Here is a 14,390-nt window from a genome sequence, read left to right on the forward strand (position 1 = left end):
GTTCCTGGAGCATTACAAAGGTTCTATTTTGTCCAGCTCACGGTGGTGATTGTCTGTGGTAATTAGCAGGACCGGAGCCTGCTCCGTGTGGAAAACGGAAACTCGTGTCAGAATAGAATTATGGATTCGACTCTCTCTTGAATGTGGAAAAACAAGTAGAGGGATGGGCTCTGATGTAATTTGCCCACCCACCCTTCTGCAATTTAAAGGGAAAGGGTCTTTCGAGCACCATCGTCTGCTAAAAAGATGGTTCCTTGCCTGCGTAGCACCCAACCGTTGATTGAAGACATGATTTCGATTTTTCACATTCTGCTTTGTGGATTCAGTACGGATAGCTCTGCTCTAAGGAAACCACACACGTTCGTTCCAGGAACGATCTCTCTAATTCGAGGGAAACATCTGACCGTTTGGGCCGAAAGTGGGAAGCGGCACGGCCCAGTGGGAAGAGCACGAGAGGGGGAGTCTGAGGACCTGGGTTCTAGTCTCGGCTCCACCACTTGTCTGCTGTGTGATCTTGGGCAAGTCGCTTAATTTCTCCGTGTCTCAGTTACCTCATCTGTAAAATGGGGATTAAATCTCGTTCCACAGACTATGGGACAGGCGCTGTGTTCAACCCCATTATCTTGTATCTATGCAACACGGTGCCTGGCATATAGTAATTGCTTAATAAATACCATTAGAAAAAATTACCTTTGGGTCCTGAGGATGTTTCGTCCCTCCGGAGAAGGACCGCTCTGGGGGAAATGTTTGCGGAAACATTAAAAGAACAGCCCCAATTCACCAAAGAGTCTTCTGCAGCAGAAATCTGAGTGTATTTAGGATTCTTCTCTGTGCCTTAGTCCATTCATCTGTAAAAATGGGAGTTAAGACAATGAGCCCCATGTGTGACAGCGTCTGTGTCCAACCTGATTAACTTATATCTACCCCAGCACTTAGAACAGTGCTTGGCACATAGCAAGCGCTTACTAAATACCATCCTTTTGTTTTCAAACCCTTTGAACATTTCTGGGAATGTCTGAACTCTCTCCACTGCACCCTGCCTCGTCCTTTCCCTGATATATTTATTTGGATAAGTGGAGGCAGGGAAGAGAGCTGAAAAATGAAAGTATCAGCCAGGGAGCCAGTTCCACCTATCTTATTTCTGCCGTTGGTTTGGGAAGAGGTGTCACTTTGACTTTTTTCCCCTCAACCATGCTTGCTGATATGTATGTATCTGACTAGGGGTGGTGAGTTTGATTTCTGGATTGATTGCTTCAATCAGTGAGAAGCAGCATGATGTAGCGGATAGAGCACGGGCCTGAGAGTCAGAAGGTCATGGGTTCTAATCCTGACTCTGCCACTTATCTGCCACGTGACCGTGGGCAAGTCACTTCACTTCTCTTTGCCTCAGTAACCTCATCTGTAAAATAGGGATTGAGACTGTGAGCCCCACATGGGACAGGGACTGTGTCCAACCTAATTTGCTATATCCACCCCGGCCCTTAGTACAGTGCCTGGCACATAGTAAGCGCTTAATAAATACTATAATTATAATTATTATTATTCAAGCCGCTCCTCAAGAGGAGACGCAACTCAGCTTCCCTTCTGGCTGGAACTCCTGCCTTTTCTGGGCTGATTGAGGTACGATCGGTCCTTGAAACATGAACTTTCATTCAATCCATTGTATTTATTGAGCACTTACTGTGAGCAGAGCACTGTACTAGGAGCTTGGGTGAGTACAGGGCAACAAAGACGCACTCCCTACCCACAGTGAGCTCACTGTCTAAAGCGGGAGACAGACACTAATACTAAATAACAGACACTAAATAAATAATTGACAGAGGTTCTGACTGATAACATATGATGATGATATTATAATTATAATAATGATGATGATGATGGTATTTGCCAAGGATTGTTCTAAGTGCTGGAATAGATACAAGGAAATGAGTTTGTCCCACGTGGGGCTCGCCGTCTTAATCCCCATTTTACAGGTGGCGAACTGAGGCGCAGAGAAGTGAAGTGACTTGCCCAAGGTCACACGGCAGACGAGTGGCGGAGCCGGGATTAGAACCCACCACCTCTGACTCCCAAGCCCGGGCTCTTTCCACTAAGCCACGCTGCTGTAATAGTTTCTAAGTGCTTATTACGTGCAAATTCGGACTAAGCCTAAGAATGGATCATCGGTTCCCACATGGAGCTGGTGGTATATCAGCCTTGTTCACCTCTCGGTCTTGGCTTCCGAGTCATGGTAGGAAAGTCCTGACATGGATGATTTTTTAAATGGCTTTTAAGTGCTTCCTATGTGCCAGACACCGTATTAAACGTTGAGGTAGATACAGGGCAATCAGATGGGCCACGGTCCGTGTCTCACGTGGGGCTCACGGTTCATAATCCCCATTTTACGGATGCGGTAACGGGCCCAGAGAAGTGAAGTGACTTGCCCAAGGTCACACAGCGGACAAGTGGGGGCTAGAACCCAGGTCCTTCTGACCCCCAGGTCCGTTTTTTATCCACTGGGCCACACTGCTCCTCTGATTTCAGCTGTCTAAATCGGACATTCATTCATTCATTGTCACTTATTGAGCACTTACGGTGTGCAAAGCACAGGGAAAAAGTTCAGCAAGCAAGTGAAAGGGAATCTCTTGCAATGGTCCGGGGGTGGGGCTGATTGCTACGGAACATGACATCTCGTCATCTCTGATTACCCCTCTCCAGCATGGCCTTTTTTGAGGATTTTCGCCAAAGAGAGGGATCACTGTTCATCAGTCAGTCAATCAGTCAACCGATCGGTGGTATTTGTTGAGCATTTACCGCGTGCGGAGCATCGTACTAACAGCTTGGGAGAATAGAATACAACAGAGTTGGTAGAAACGTTCCTTGTCCGCAGGGAGTTTACGGTCTAAAAGGGAAGACTGACATTAATCGATCATATTTAAGGAACACTTTGTGCAGATCGCTGTACTAGAGCATGGGAGACTACAGTACTACAGATTTGGTAGAAATGTTCCCTGTCCACAAACTTACAGTTCAAAGGGAGAGATAGATATTAAGATAATATCCCGACTGGATTATTGTGTCAGCCTCCTCTCTGATCTCCCATGCTCCTGTCTCTCCCTGCTCCAGTCTGTTCTTCATTCTGCTGCCCGGATCATCTTTCTACAGAAACGCTCCGGGCCTGTCACTCCCCTCCTCAAAAATCTCCAGTGGTTGCCTATCAACCTTCGCATAAAACAAAGACTCCTACTCTTGACTTCAAAGCTGTCCATCCCCTTGCCCCCTCCTACCTCTCCTCCCTTCTCTCTTTCTACCGTCCACCCGGGACGCTCCGCTCCTCTGCCGCCCACCTCCTCACCGTCCCCCGTTCTCGCCTATCCCGCCGTCGACCCCTGGCCCTTGTCCTACCACTGACCTGGAACGCCCTCCCTCCTCCACTCCGCCAAACTAGCTCTTCCCCTCTTCAAAGCCCTACTGAGAGCTCACCTCCTCCAGGAGGCCTTCCCACACTGAGCCCCCCTTTCCCTCTGCTCCCCTCCTCCTCCCCTCCTCTCCCACCCTCTGCTCTTCCCCCTTCCCCTCCCCTCAGCTGTGGTTATTTGTATATATTATTTATTACCCTATTTATTTTGTTAATGAGGTGTATATCTCCTTGATTCTATTTATCTTGATGATGCTGTCTTGTTTTTGTTTTGTTCTGTTTTGCTTTGCTGTCCGTCTCCCCCGTTTAGACCGTGAGCCCGTCATTGGGCGGGGATAGTCTCTCTCTGTTGCCGAATTGTCCATTCCAAGCGCTTAGTACAGTGCTTTGCACATAGTAAGCACTCAATACTATGAGATATATGTGTATATATATAGATATGTGTCGTGGGGCTGAGGTGTGAATAAAAGCTACAACTCCAAGTGCAAGCAAGGGCGATGAGCATGGCGTAGTGGATAGAGCACGGACCTAGAAGTCCGTAGGTCATGGGTTCTGATCCCGGTTCTGCTACTTGTCTTCTGTGTGACCTTGGGCAAGTCACTTCACTTCTCTGGGCCTCAGTTACCTCATCCGTGAAGTGGGGATTGACACTGAGCCCCTCGTGGGCTAGGGACTGTGTCCAACTTGATTTGCTCAAATCCACCCTAAGGTTTAGTAAAGTTACTGGAACATAGTAAGAGCTTAACAAATTCCATTATTATTGTCTTTAGGACTATTAGCAACCTACTGTAGCTTGCATTCCTGCTCGCAAGAGATAGTTTGAGAGGCAAGATGTCCTTCGACCCTGAGGTTCATCCTTCTCTCTGGCTTTCAGCGACTTGACCCCAAGCAGAGACTCCTCGACTTGAAACTGGCTCCTCTCTGGCCTCGCTTTCCAGAGAAAATAAGTCAAGCTGATTTTTTCTAAAAAAGTTTGAGTTTAATCTTTTAGTCAAAAAGAACATTTTTTCCAAGCACACAAGCTACATGTTTGTGTGGAGTAATGCTCTGGGGGAACAATAGAACAGGGTTGGATTTCATCTCACTGTATTTTTTTTTTTTAAATCTGGGTTTCATATTGTTTCTCTGTACAATGTACACAATGTGAACTGTAACTCCTTAAATGTTTGGCAGGACATTTGTGCTCATTACATCACACGCTGGGTAGTACAGCTAGGCTGCAGTGTGGAGCTCGGGAGAAATGGAATAAGTGCTGCCATTGAGAGGGGAAGCTCCACAGATGAATGTGTAACTCCCAGATGTGCGGCTATATTGAGACTGAACCGGGATTGTGGATTGTACATTCGTCCCCGCTGCTTAGGACTGAATAGCCCCTCTTGAGAAATCCATATTTCTCCACCTTATCCTGAGACTGAGAGCACAGTCTTTGTTGGCCAGGAGTCGGGGAACCTCCCAAACGTGAAATGGAAACTCTGTTTAGGTGATGCCAAAACCATAAAGAAAAACAAACCCAAACTATTTTACAGGTATCAAGAATTTGGGACCTTTACAGAGGCACTGAGCCAGCTCCTCCTCTTTGGGCCCCTTCTAGAAAAGTTGAAAAAGTTAAACAAATATTTAAAAGCTTTATAAAAAAAGAAGTCGCTTTGCATTTTCAAATAAAAGTATAAACACAAACGTCCTAGTTCCTTAACATTGTCTAAATTGTCAGAGCTTAGATGGGCAAAGCTTCTTCCTCGTGTTTTCTGTTTTCCTTCAATCAGTGGTATTTATTGATTATTATACAGAGCACAGACCACTGTACTAAATGCTTGGGAGAGTACAATATTCATTCATTCAATAGTATTTATTGAGCGCTTACTATGTGCAGAGCACTGTACTAAGTGCTTGGAATGTACAAATCGGTTACAGATAGAGACGGTCCCTGCCCTTTGACGGGCTTACAATCTAATCGGGGGAGACGGATGGACAAGAACAATAGCAATAAATAGAATCAAGGGGATAAACATCTCATTAAAATCATCTCAATATAGCAGTATAACTGACGCATTCCCTGCTCATAATGTGCATACATTATGTAAGCTTACATTTTTGCTTACATTAATGTGTTTACATTAATGTGCTTACATTTTTGGGTTTGAACGCATTTTTGGGTTTGAATTTATGGATTTATAGCAAGAAGCGGCACGGCCTAATGGAAAGAGCAAGGGCCTGGGAGTCAGAGAATCTGGGTTCTAAATTCCGCCTCCGCCACCTGTCTGCTGGGTGACCTTGGGGAAATCACTTCTCTGTGCCTCAGTTACCTCATCTGTATAATGGGAGCCTTATGTGGGTCAGGGACTGCTTTCAACCTGATTATCTTGTATGTACCCCAGCGTTTAGTACGGTGCCTGGCGCATAGTAAGTGTTTAACAAATATCATAAAAAAGTATATCCAAAGAATACTGAAAAAGGGATATCACTGCGTAAGGAGTATTCTTCTAGAATATATATATGAGAGAAGGGGAACATTCCTGTCTCTTCCCATAATGGCTCATCAAAAATAATGCTGCCCAAGTTGTAATCAGCACAAAAGTCTGGCAAAGTCTGAATGTGTACACTCTCCTGGGCCTAGAGCATATTCCAAGTTCCAGAACTGAGTAGTTCTTTGATGCTCTTTATATTTTTAAATTATTTCAGTCTGTCAGTAGTATTTTTGAGTGTTCACTGCCCGTATGTCACTGTACTAAGTACTTGGGAGAAGCAGCGTGGCCTAGTGGGTAACGCGCAGGCCAGGGAGTCAGAAAGACCTGAGTTCTAATCCTGGCTCTGTCACTAGCCTGCTGTGTGACCGTGGGCTAGTCACTTCACTTCTCTGTGCCTCAGTGACCTCATCTGTAAAATGGCGATTAAAACTGTGAGTCCTTCGTGGGACAGGGACTGTGTCCAACCCGATCAGCTTGTATCTATCCCAGCATTTAGTTCAAGTGCCTGGCACATAGTAAGAGCTTAATAAATGCCATAAAAAAGACGGTAGGATTATTAGACATGATTCCTGTCCTCCAGGAGTTTACCCTCTAGATGGGGAGAGAGAGACACTAAAACCAGTTGTATAAAGATAAAACATAAATGCTTCCAGAGAAAGGAGCTCATAAGTACGAAGATGCCAAGGTGACCCGGAAGAGCTGAAGGAGAAGTTAGGGGGACATAGGGTGGGGAGATGAGAGATTGAGAAGCAGCATGGCCTCATGGATAGAGCATGGGCCTGAGAATCAGGAAGCCCTGGGTTCGAATCCCAGCTCTGCCACTTGCCTGCTGCATGATCTTGGACAAGTCACTTCACTTCTCTGTGCCTCAGCGACCTCATTCTTAAAATGAGGATTAAGACTGTGAGCTCCACCTGGGACATGAAGCGTGTCCTACCTGATTAGCTCGTAGCTACTCTAGCCCTTTGTACAGCCCTTTGTAATGTTGGTATTTGTTAGGCGCTTACTATGTGCAGAGCACTGTTCTAAGCGCTGGGGTGGATACGGGGTCATCAGGTTGTCCCACATGAGATGAGGTCACTGAGGCACAGAGAAGTGAAGTGACTTGCCCACAGTCACCCAGCTGACAAGTGGCAGAGCCGGGATTCGAACCCATGACCTCTGACTCCCAAGTCCGGGCTCTTTCCACTGAGCCACACTGCTTCTCAGTGTAAGTAGTAGTAAGCACTTAACAAATACCGTAAAAGCAGCAACGAAAGATTAGTCGGGGAAGGCTTCCTGGAGGAGATGTGATTTCTGAAGGCCTCTGAAGACGGGGAGTGCAGTCCTCTGCTGAATGTGAAGCAGGAGGGAGTTCCGCGGAGGAAAGAGGGTATGAACAAGAGGTCGATGGCAAGAGAACGAAGCGCAGGGAGTAGATTGGCTTAAGAGGAATGAAGTGAATACGGCAGGGGTTGGTAGGAGAGAAGTGAGGTTGAGTAAGGGGACGAGAACTGATTGAATACTTCAAAGTCAGTGGTCGGAAGGTTTGGCTTGATGCAAAGAAGACTGGCTTTTTTTGAGGAATGCAGATGGTTTAAAATCTTTCTGAAATTTAAAAGTATTTTCGACTTATTTTTTAAAAAAGATGGTGCTGAGCCCTGAAGTCAAATGATATTAACTACCATCTAGCCAATGAATATCATAATAATATTAGTCTCTCACCAGTACAATACTTCTCTGTGCCTCAGCGACCTCACCTGCAAAATGGAGATTAAGACTCTAAGCCCCATATAGGATATGGACTACGTCCAAACTGATTAGGTTCTATCTACCCCAGTGCTTAGAATAGGGTCTGGTAAACCACTGCCGGATTTTGACCAAGAAAACTATGGATCCACGACCAGAATGATTGCAGATGGAAGTGGGACGTTCTGGGAGAGATGTGTCCATGGCGTCGCTGTGGGTCGGAGACGACTCGACGGCATAAGACAAGGCAGAGTAGGCGCTTAACAGATATCATAAAATAAAAGCCCATCGAGGCCTAACAGACCTCATCTTCACTGTGCAACAGATTTGGTGAAAGTGAGGAAAAAAAGCATGAAGACCGTAAGTCCATCATTTTTGCCAACTTTAGATAGAAGTCTAGAAACTGTTAGAAACCTGTGGGTAGGAAATGTGTCTACCAACTCTGTTGTATTGTGCTCTTCCAAACGTTCGGAACAGTGCTCTTCACACAGTAAGTACTCAAAAAAATCAATCATCAACCAATCGTATTTATTGAGCTCTTGCTTTCATTCATTCATTCAATAGTATTTATTGAGCGCTTACTATGTGCAGAGCACTGTACTAAGCGCTTGGAATGAACAAGTCGGCAACAGATAGAGACAGTCCCTGCCCTTTGATGGGCTTACGGTCTAATCGAGGGAGACGGACAGACGAGAACAATGGCAGTAAATAGAGTCAAGGGGAAGAACATCTCGTAAAAACAATGGCAACTAAATAGAATAGAGGCGATGTACATTTCATTAACAAAATAAATAGGGTAATAAATATATACAGTCGAGCAGACGAGTACAGTGCTGAGGAGACGGGAAGGGAGAGGGGGAGGAGCAGAGGGAAATGGGGGGAAAAGAGGGTTAAGCTGCGGAGAGGTGAAGGGGGGGTGGTGGAGGGAGTAGGGGGAGAAGAGGAGCTCAGTGTGGGAAGGTCTCTTGGAGGAGGTGAGTTTTAAGTAGGGTTTTGAAGAGGGAAAGAGAATCGGTTTGGCGGAGGTGAGGAGGGAGGGCGTTCCGGGACCGCGGGAGGACGTGGCCCGGGGGTCGACGGCGGGATGGGCGAGACCGGGGGACGGTGAGGAGGTGGGTGGCGGAGGAGCGGAGCGTGCGGGGCGGGCGGTAGAAAGAGAGAAGGGAGGAGAGGTAGGAAGGGGCGAGGTGATGGAGAGCCTCGAAGCCTAGAGTGAGGAGTTTTTGTTTGGAGCGGAGGTCGATAGGCAACCACTGGAGTTTTTAAGAAGGGGAGTGACATGCCCAGATCGTTTCTGTGGGAAGATGAGCCGGGCAGCGGAGTGAAGAATAGACCGGAGCGGGGCGAGAGAGGGGGAAGGGAGGTCAGAGAGAAGGCCGACACGGTAGTCTAGCCGGGATATAACGAGAGCCCGTAGCAGTAAGGTAGCCGTTTGGGTGGAGAGGGAAGGGCGGATCTTGCTTTGTGCAGAGCACTGTAGTAAGTGCTTGGAAGCACACAATGTAACCAAAAATACCATGATTGATTGGTTAATTTGATCCTGTCATCAAACTTGGACTCTAGCGACTATTAAGCTATTAAACTATTGACTGTTAAACAAATTTGCCTTGAAACTTCTTGATGAAGCCCGTCGTTGGGTAGGGATTGTCTCTATCTGTTGCCGAAGTGTACTTTCCAAGCGCTTAGTACAGTGCTCTGCACACAGTAAGCGCTCAATAAATACGGTTGAATGAATGAATGAATGAATGATAACTTCTTGACGATGTGGCCTCTGTATCAGAATTTTAAAACTTTCTCTATTTCCAGTGGAATAAAACAGGGTTTTATTTTAGGTCCAGTCTTCAATTAGAACTTGGGTTCTAATCCCGGCTCCTCCACTTGTTTGCTATGTGATCTTGGGTAAGTCACTTCACTGCTCTGTTTCTCTGTTACCTCATCTGTAAAACGGGGATTAAGATGGTGAGCCCAATGTGTGACAGGGAGTGTGTCCATAGCTTGTACTACCCCAGTACTTAGTACAGTGTCTGGCACATAGTAAGTGCTTAACAAAAACTCTGTCAAAAAATAATGATTCGGCACAGCCATGGTATTCAAATAGGATTCTGGTTCTCTGGGAAATTCTTCCAAATCAAAGTCCTATGCGCATCATGATGAATAAAACTTTACCTTGAAGTAGATCATGGTTTCCCCTCTCAGGGTCGTAACTGGAGAGTTTCCAGTACTCTACCAGTCTCGGCTACGGGAGACAGAGTCAAGCAGAGGCCCGTCCATTCCATTCCTAGCTTGGCCAGTGGCTAGCGAATGGAAGGCCATCTGCCACAAGTCAAAACTCACCCGTGCTGGGCAGCAGCGCCGTGGGAGAGAGTCGAGGGCGGAGATTCGAGTTTTCTGTGCAGATGGAGGCAGTGATAAACCACTTCCATATTTTTACCAAGAAAAGTCTATGGATCCACTACCAGAATAATCACAGATGGAGAGCTGGACATTCTGGAAGAGATGTGTTCATGGTGTCGTTATGGGTCGGAAACGACTCGACGGCATAAGACAAGTTCATGGTTATGCATCAATCTATCAGTGGTATTTATTGAGCACTTCCTGTGTGTGCAGAGCACTGTACTAAGCTCTTGGGAGAGTACAGAGCAAAAGATTTGGTAGACATGATTCCTGCCCTCAAGGAGCTTACAGTCCATTATACCAAGGATCTCCATCCCCAACACAGAGTTGAATATTGACATTGAATTTGTCATCCAGATTGCTCGTTTTCCAGCAATGCCTGGGTAGATAGGGACATAGAAGATGGAACCAAGAATACCAGCATATCTTTTGGGAGAAGAATGGGCACAGGGTTGAACTCCCCTGGCATCAAGTTTCAAACTAAATTGGAGATTTTGATAAAGCTATGGAAATAGCCGATTTTTAAAAATGGTATTAATGAAGTGCTTACTATATGCTCACACTCTATTAAGCGCTGGGGTGGGTCCCTGTCCCACATGGGGCTCACAATCTCAATCCCCATTGTACAGATGAGTTAACTGAGGCACAGAGAAGTGACTTGCCCGAGGTCACACAGCAGACAAGTGGCAGAGGTGGGATTAGAACTCATCTCTTTCTGACTCCCAGGTCTGTGCTCTATCCACTACGCCATGCTGCTTTTGTACTCCCTGTTCTTGCATTTGTTCTTTAAGCCCAGGAATCCCCCAGTGAAACAGTGCTGTCCTTCCCTTACTATACTTCCCATGTTGAAGCCACTCACAGTTCTCTACTGAGCTTAGTGGAGAGAGCACGGGACTGGGAGTCAGAAGATCATGGGTTCTAATCCCAGCTTTGCCACTTGTCTGCTGTGTGACCTTGGCCAAGTCACTTCACTTCTCTGTGCCTCAGTTCCCTCATCTGGGAAATGGGGTTTAAGACGGGAAATCCTATGTGGGACAAGGACTGTGTCCAACCCGATTATCTTAGAAGCAGCGTAGCTTAGTGGAAATAGCATGGGTTTGGGAGTCAGGGGTCGTGGCTTCTAATCCCAGCTCTGCCACTTGTCAGCTGTGTATCTTTGGGCAAGTCACTTCACTTCTCTGTGTCTCAGTGACCTCATCTGTAAAATGGGGATGAAGACTGTGAGTCCCACGTGGGACACCCTGATTACCTTGTATCTATCCCAGTGCCTAGAACAGTGGTTGGCACATAGTGAACACAACGAATACCATCATTATTATCATTATTATTATTATTATTAGCCTACCCAGAGGACATCAGTTCCAAATTTTTTCCCTTCTGGTAGCCTTGGAGAGTTTCCCTTTATCTGTAGGCTCTGGAGTTTTATTTATCTTCATTAGCTCCCTCCGTCCTACTCAATTCCTCAATTGGTTGGGCATCAGTTGATGTCATCAAGTTATCGACTGGCACCTTATGAAAAAGACCTTTCCCTCAGAGACAGGAAGGAGGTGCCTTGAGGAGTGACTAGTTATCTTGCTCCATCAGTGTCTAGAAATTTCACCTATGCCTGTGAGGGGCCTGGTTTAGATTGTCATACTTCCTCCCCTCCCCTGACCCTTTCCTCCAGCAGTTCCTCTCATTCAGAAATTCAGACAGTTGCATCCGTAATTGATGCCATTCCCCGTCGCCACCCCTGACATAAAATGGCCACCCTATGTGGAAGCACACACTGTCCCTGAGTCATACGGACTCTGGTTCATGGCACGCTCATATAGCTGCAAGGGACTTTGGTCATCGGATGAAGGAGTTTTGGCCATGGCAGATGGATTCTCCTGTCAAGCTCACTGGCTATGGTCCTAGCCAAATCACTTGGACTTTTGATGCCTCTGTTTTCTTACTGGGAAAGGGGTTAGACTGTCAGCTCCTCGAAAGCAGAGAAAGCGTCTTGGTCCTGTGGAACCCTTCCAAACAGTTTTCATTCAGTACTTTGACTCTCAGTAGGAGTTCGATAAACATCACTGGTTAAATGATTGGTAGAAAAATTCTTCTATACCCCCCATAGAATCCTTTCTCTGTCTATTTAAACTGCTGTCTCGCTGATCCAAGCGTCTATCATCTCCTGCCTTCACTACTGCATCAGTCTCTTTGCCGATCAGATTACCGCTCTCAAGTCCAACCTCTCTACTCAACTCAACTCGCTCGTTCCCCTTTCCCTCCGCCACTCAGGCCACTAACCCACGGCCCTGGATCTCTGCCTCTGTCCACCTCTGTCGCTCTTATGCTTGAGCTGCTGAGCGCTGCTGGCAAAAGACTAAGCACCAAGCCAACCTTATTCACTTCAAATTTATCCTTTCCTGCCTTAACTCTGCCCTCTCCTCTGCCAGGCAAAACTACGTTTCTTCCCTCATTGACGCCCATGCCCATCACCCCCACCAATTGTTCCGGACTTTTAATTCTCTCCGCAAATCCACTGTTGCTCCCCCTCCCCCCTGCCCCCACCGATTTGGCCACCTACTTCATTACGAAAATTACCACTAACAAGTCTGAGCTCCCCAAAGTCACTCCTCCCCCTTCTCCATCCTCCCCCCCCCCCCCCCCACTCCCACCCTCTCCCCTACTTTCCCATCCTTCCCTGCAGTATCTTCAGAGGGGATCTCCTCCTTCCTCGCAAGTGCCACCCCCTCCACCTGTGCTTCGGACTCCATTCCCGCTCACCTTATAAAAACTATCGCCCCTTCCTTCCTCCCCTCCTTAACTTCTATCTTTAACTATTCACTCTCTAATGGCTTCTTCCCCTCTGCCTTCAAACATGCCCATGTCTCCCCCATCCTAGAAACCCCCTCTCTCGACCCCACTTCCCCTTCCAGTTATCATCCTATCTCCCTCCTACCCTTTCTTTAAAAAGTCCTAGAATGTGTCTACTCTCGCTGCCTTGAATTCCTCAACTCCAACTCTCCCCTGGACCCCCTCCAATCTGTCTCTGTCCCCTCCATTCCACTGAGACTGCTCTCTCAAAGGTCACCCATGACCTCTTTCTTGCCAAATCCAATGGATCCTACTCTATCCTAATCCATTCATTCAATAGTATCTATTGAGCGCTTATTATGTGCAGAGCACTGTACTAAGCGCTTGGGATGAACAAGTCGGCAACAGATAGAGACAGTCCCTGCCGTTTGACGGGCTTACGGTCTAATCGGGGGAGACGGACAGACAAGAACAATGGCAATAAACAGAGTCAAGGGGAAGAACATCTCGTAAAAACAATGGCAACTAAATAGAATCAAGGCGATGTACAATTCATTTAACAAAATAAATAGGGTAACGAAAATATATACAGTTGAGCGGATGAGTACAGTGCTGTGGGGTCTTGACCTCTCAGCTGTCTTTGACACTGTCGACCATCCCCTTCTCCTCCACACCTTATCTCACCTTGGTTTCACGGACTCCGTCCTCTCCTGGTTCTCCTCTTATCTTTCTGGCCGTTCATTCTCGGTCTCCTTCGCAGGCTCCTCCCCACCCCAAATCCCATCCCCTAACTGTACGGGTTTCTCAAGGGTCAGTTCTTTGCCCTCTTCTCTTCTCCATCTATACTCACTCCCTTGGTGAACTCATTCGCTCCCACGGCTTCAACTATCATCTCTATTCAGATGACACCCAAATCTACAACTCCTCCCCTGTTCTCTCCCCCTCCCTCCAGGCTCGTATCTCCTCCTGCCTCCGGGATGTCTCCACCTGGATGCCTGCCCACCACCTAAAACTCAACATGTCTAAGACTGAGCTTATTATCTTCCCTCCCAAACCCTGTCCTCTCCCTGACTTCTCTGTCACTGTGGACGGCACGACCATCCTTACTGTTTCACAGGCCTGCAACCTTGGTGTCGTCCTTGACTCCGCTCTCTCATTAACCCCACACATCCAATCCATCACCAACACCTGCCGGTCTCACCTTCACAGTATCACCAAGATCCGCCCTTTCCTCTCCATCTAAATGACTATTGTGCTGGTACAAGCTCTCATAATATCCTGATTGGATTATTGTGTCAGCCTCCTCTCTGATCTCCCTTCCTTCTGTCTCTCCCCACTCCAGTCTATTCTTCACTCCGCTGCCTGGATCATCTTCCTACAGAAACGCACTGGGCATGTCACTCCCCTCCTCATAAACCTCCAGTGGTTGTCAATCAACCTCCACACTAAACAAAAACTCCTCACTCTTGGCTTCAAAGCTGCCCATCCCCTTGCCCCCTCCTACCTCACCACCTTTCTCTCTTTCTACTGCCCACCCCATACACTCCGCTCCTCGGCCTCTCACCTCCTCACGGTCCCCTGTTTGCGCCTGTCCTGCCGTCGACCCCTGGTCCACGTCCTCC

At 47.1% G+C, this 14,390-nt stretch overlaps 1 non-coding gene across 1 annotated transcript; it reads left to right on the forward strand.

Moving 5' to 3' along the window:
- The first annotated feature begins 9,776 nt into the window (after positions 1-9,776).
- Positions 9,777-9,914, forward strand: LOC114817151. The gene has a single exon (XR_003764999.1). It is a non-coding gene; the product is annotated as a small nucleolar RNA SNORA7 (small nucleolar RNA).
- The last annotated feature ends 4,476 nt before the right edge of the window (positions 9,915-14,390 follow it).

The sequence above is a fragment of the Ornithorhynchus anatinus genome, chromosome 1, assembly GCF_004115215.2.
Source record: "Ornithorhynchus anatinus isolate Pmale09 chromosome 1, mOrnAna1.pri.v4, whole genome shotgun sequence".
NCBI classification, from domain to species: Eukaryota; Metazoa; Chordata; class Mammalia; order Monotremata; family Ornithorhynchidae; genus Ornithorhynchus; species Ornithorhynchus anatinus.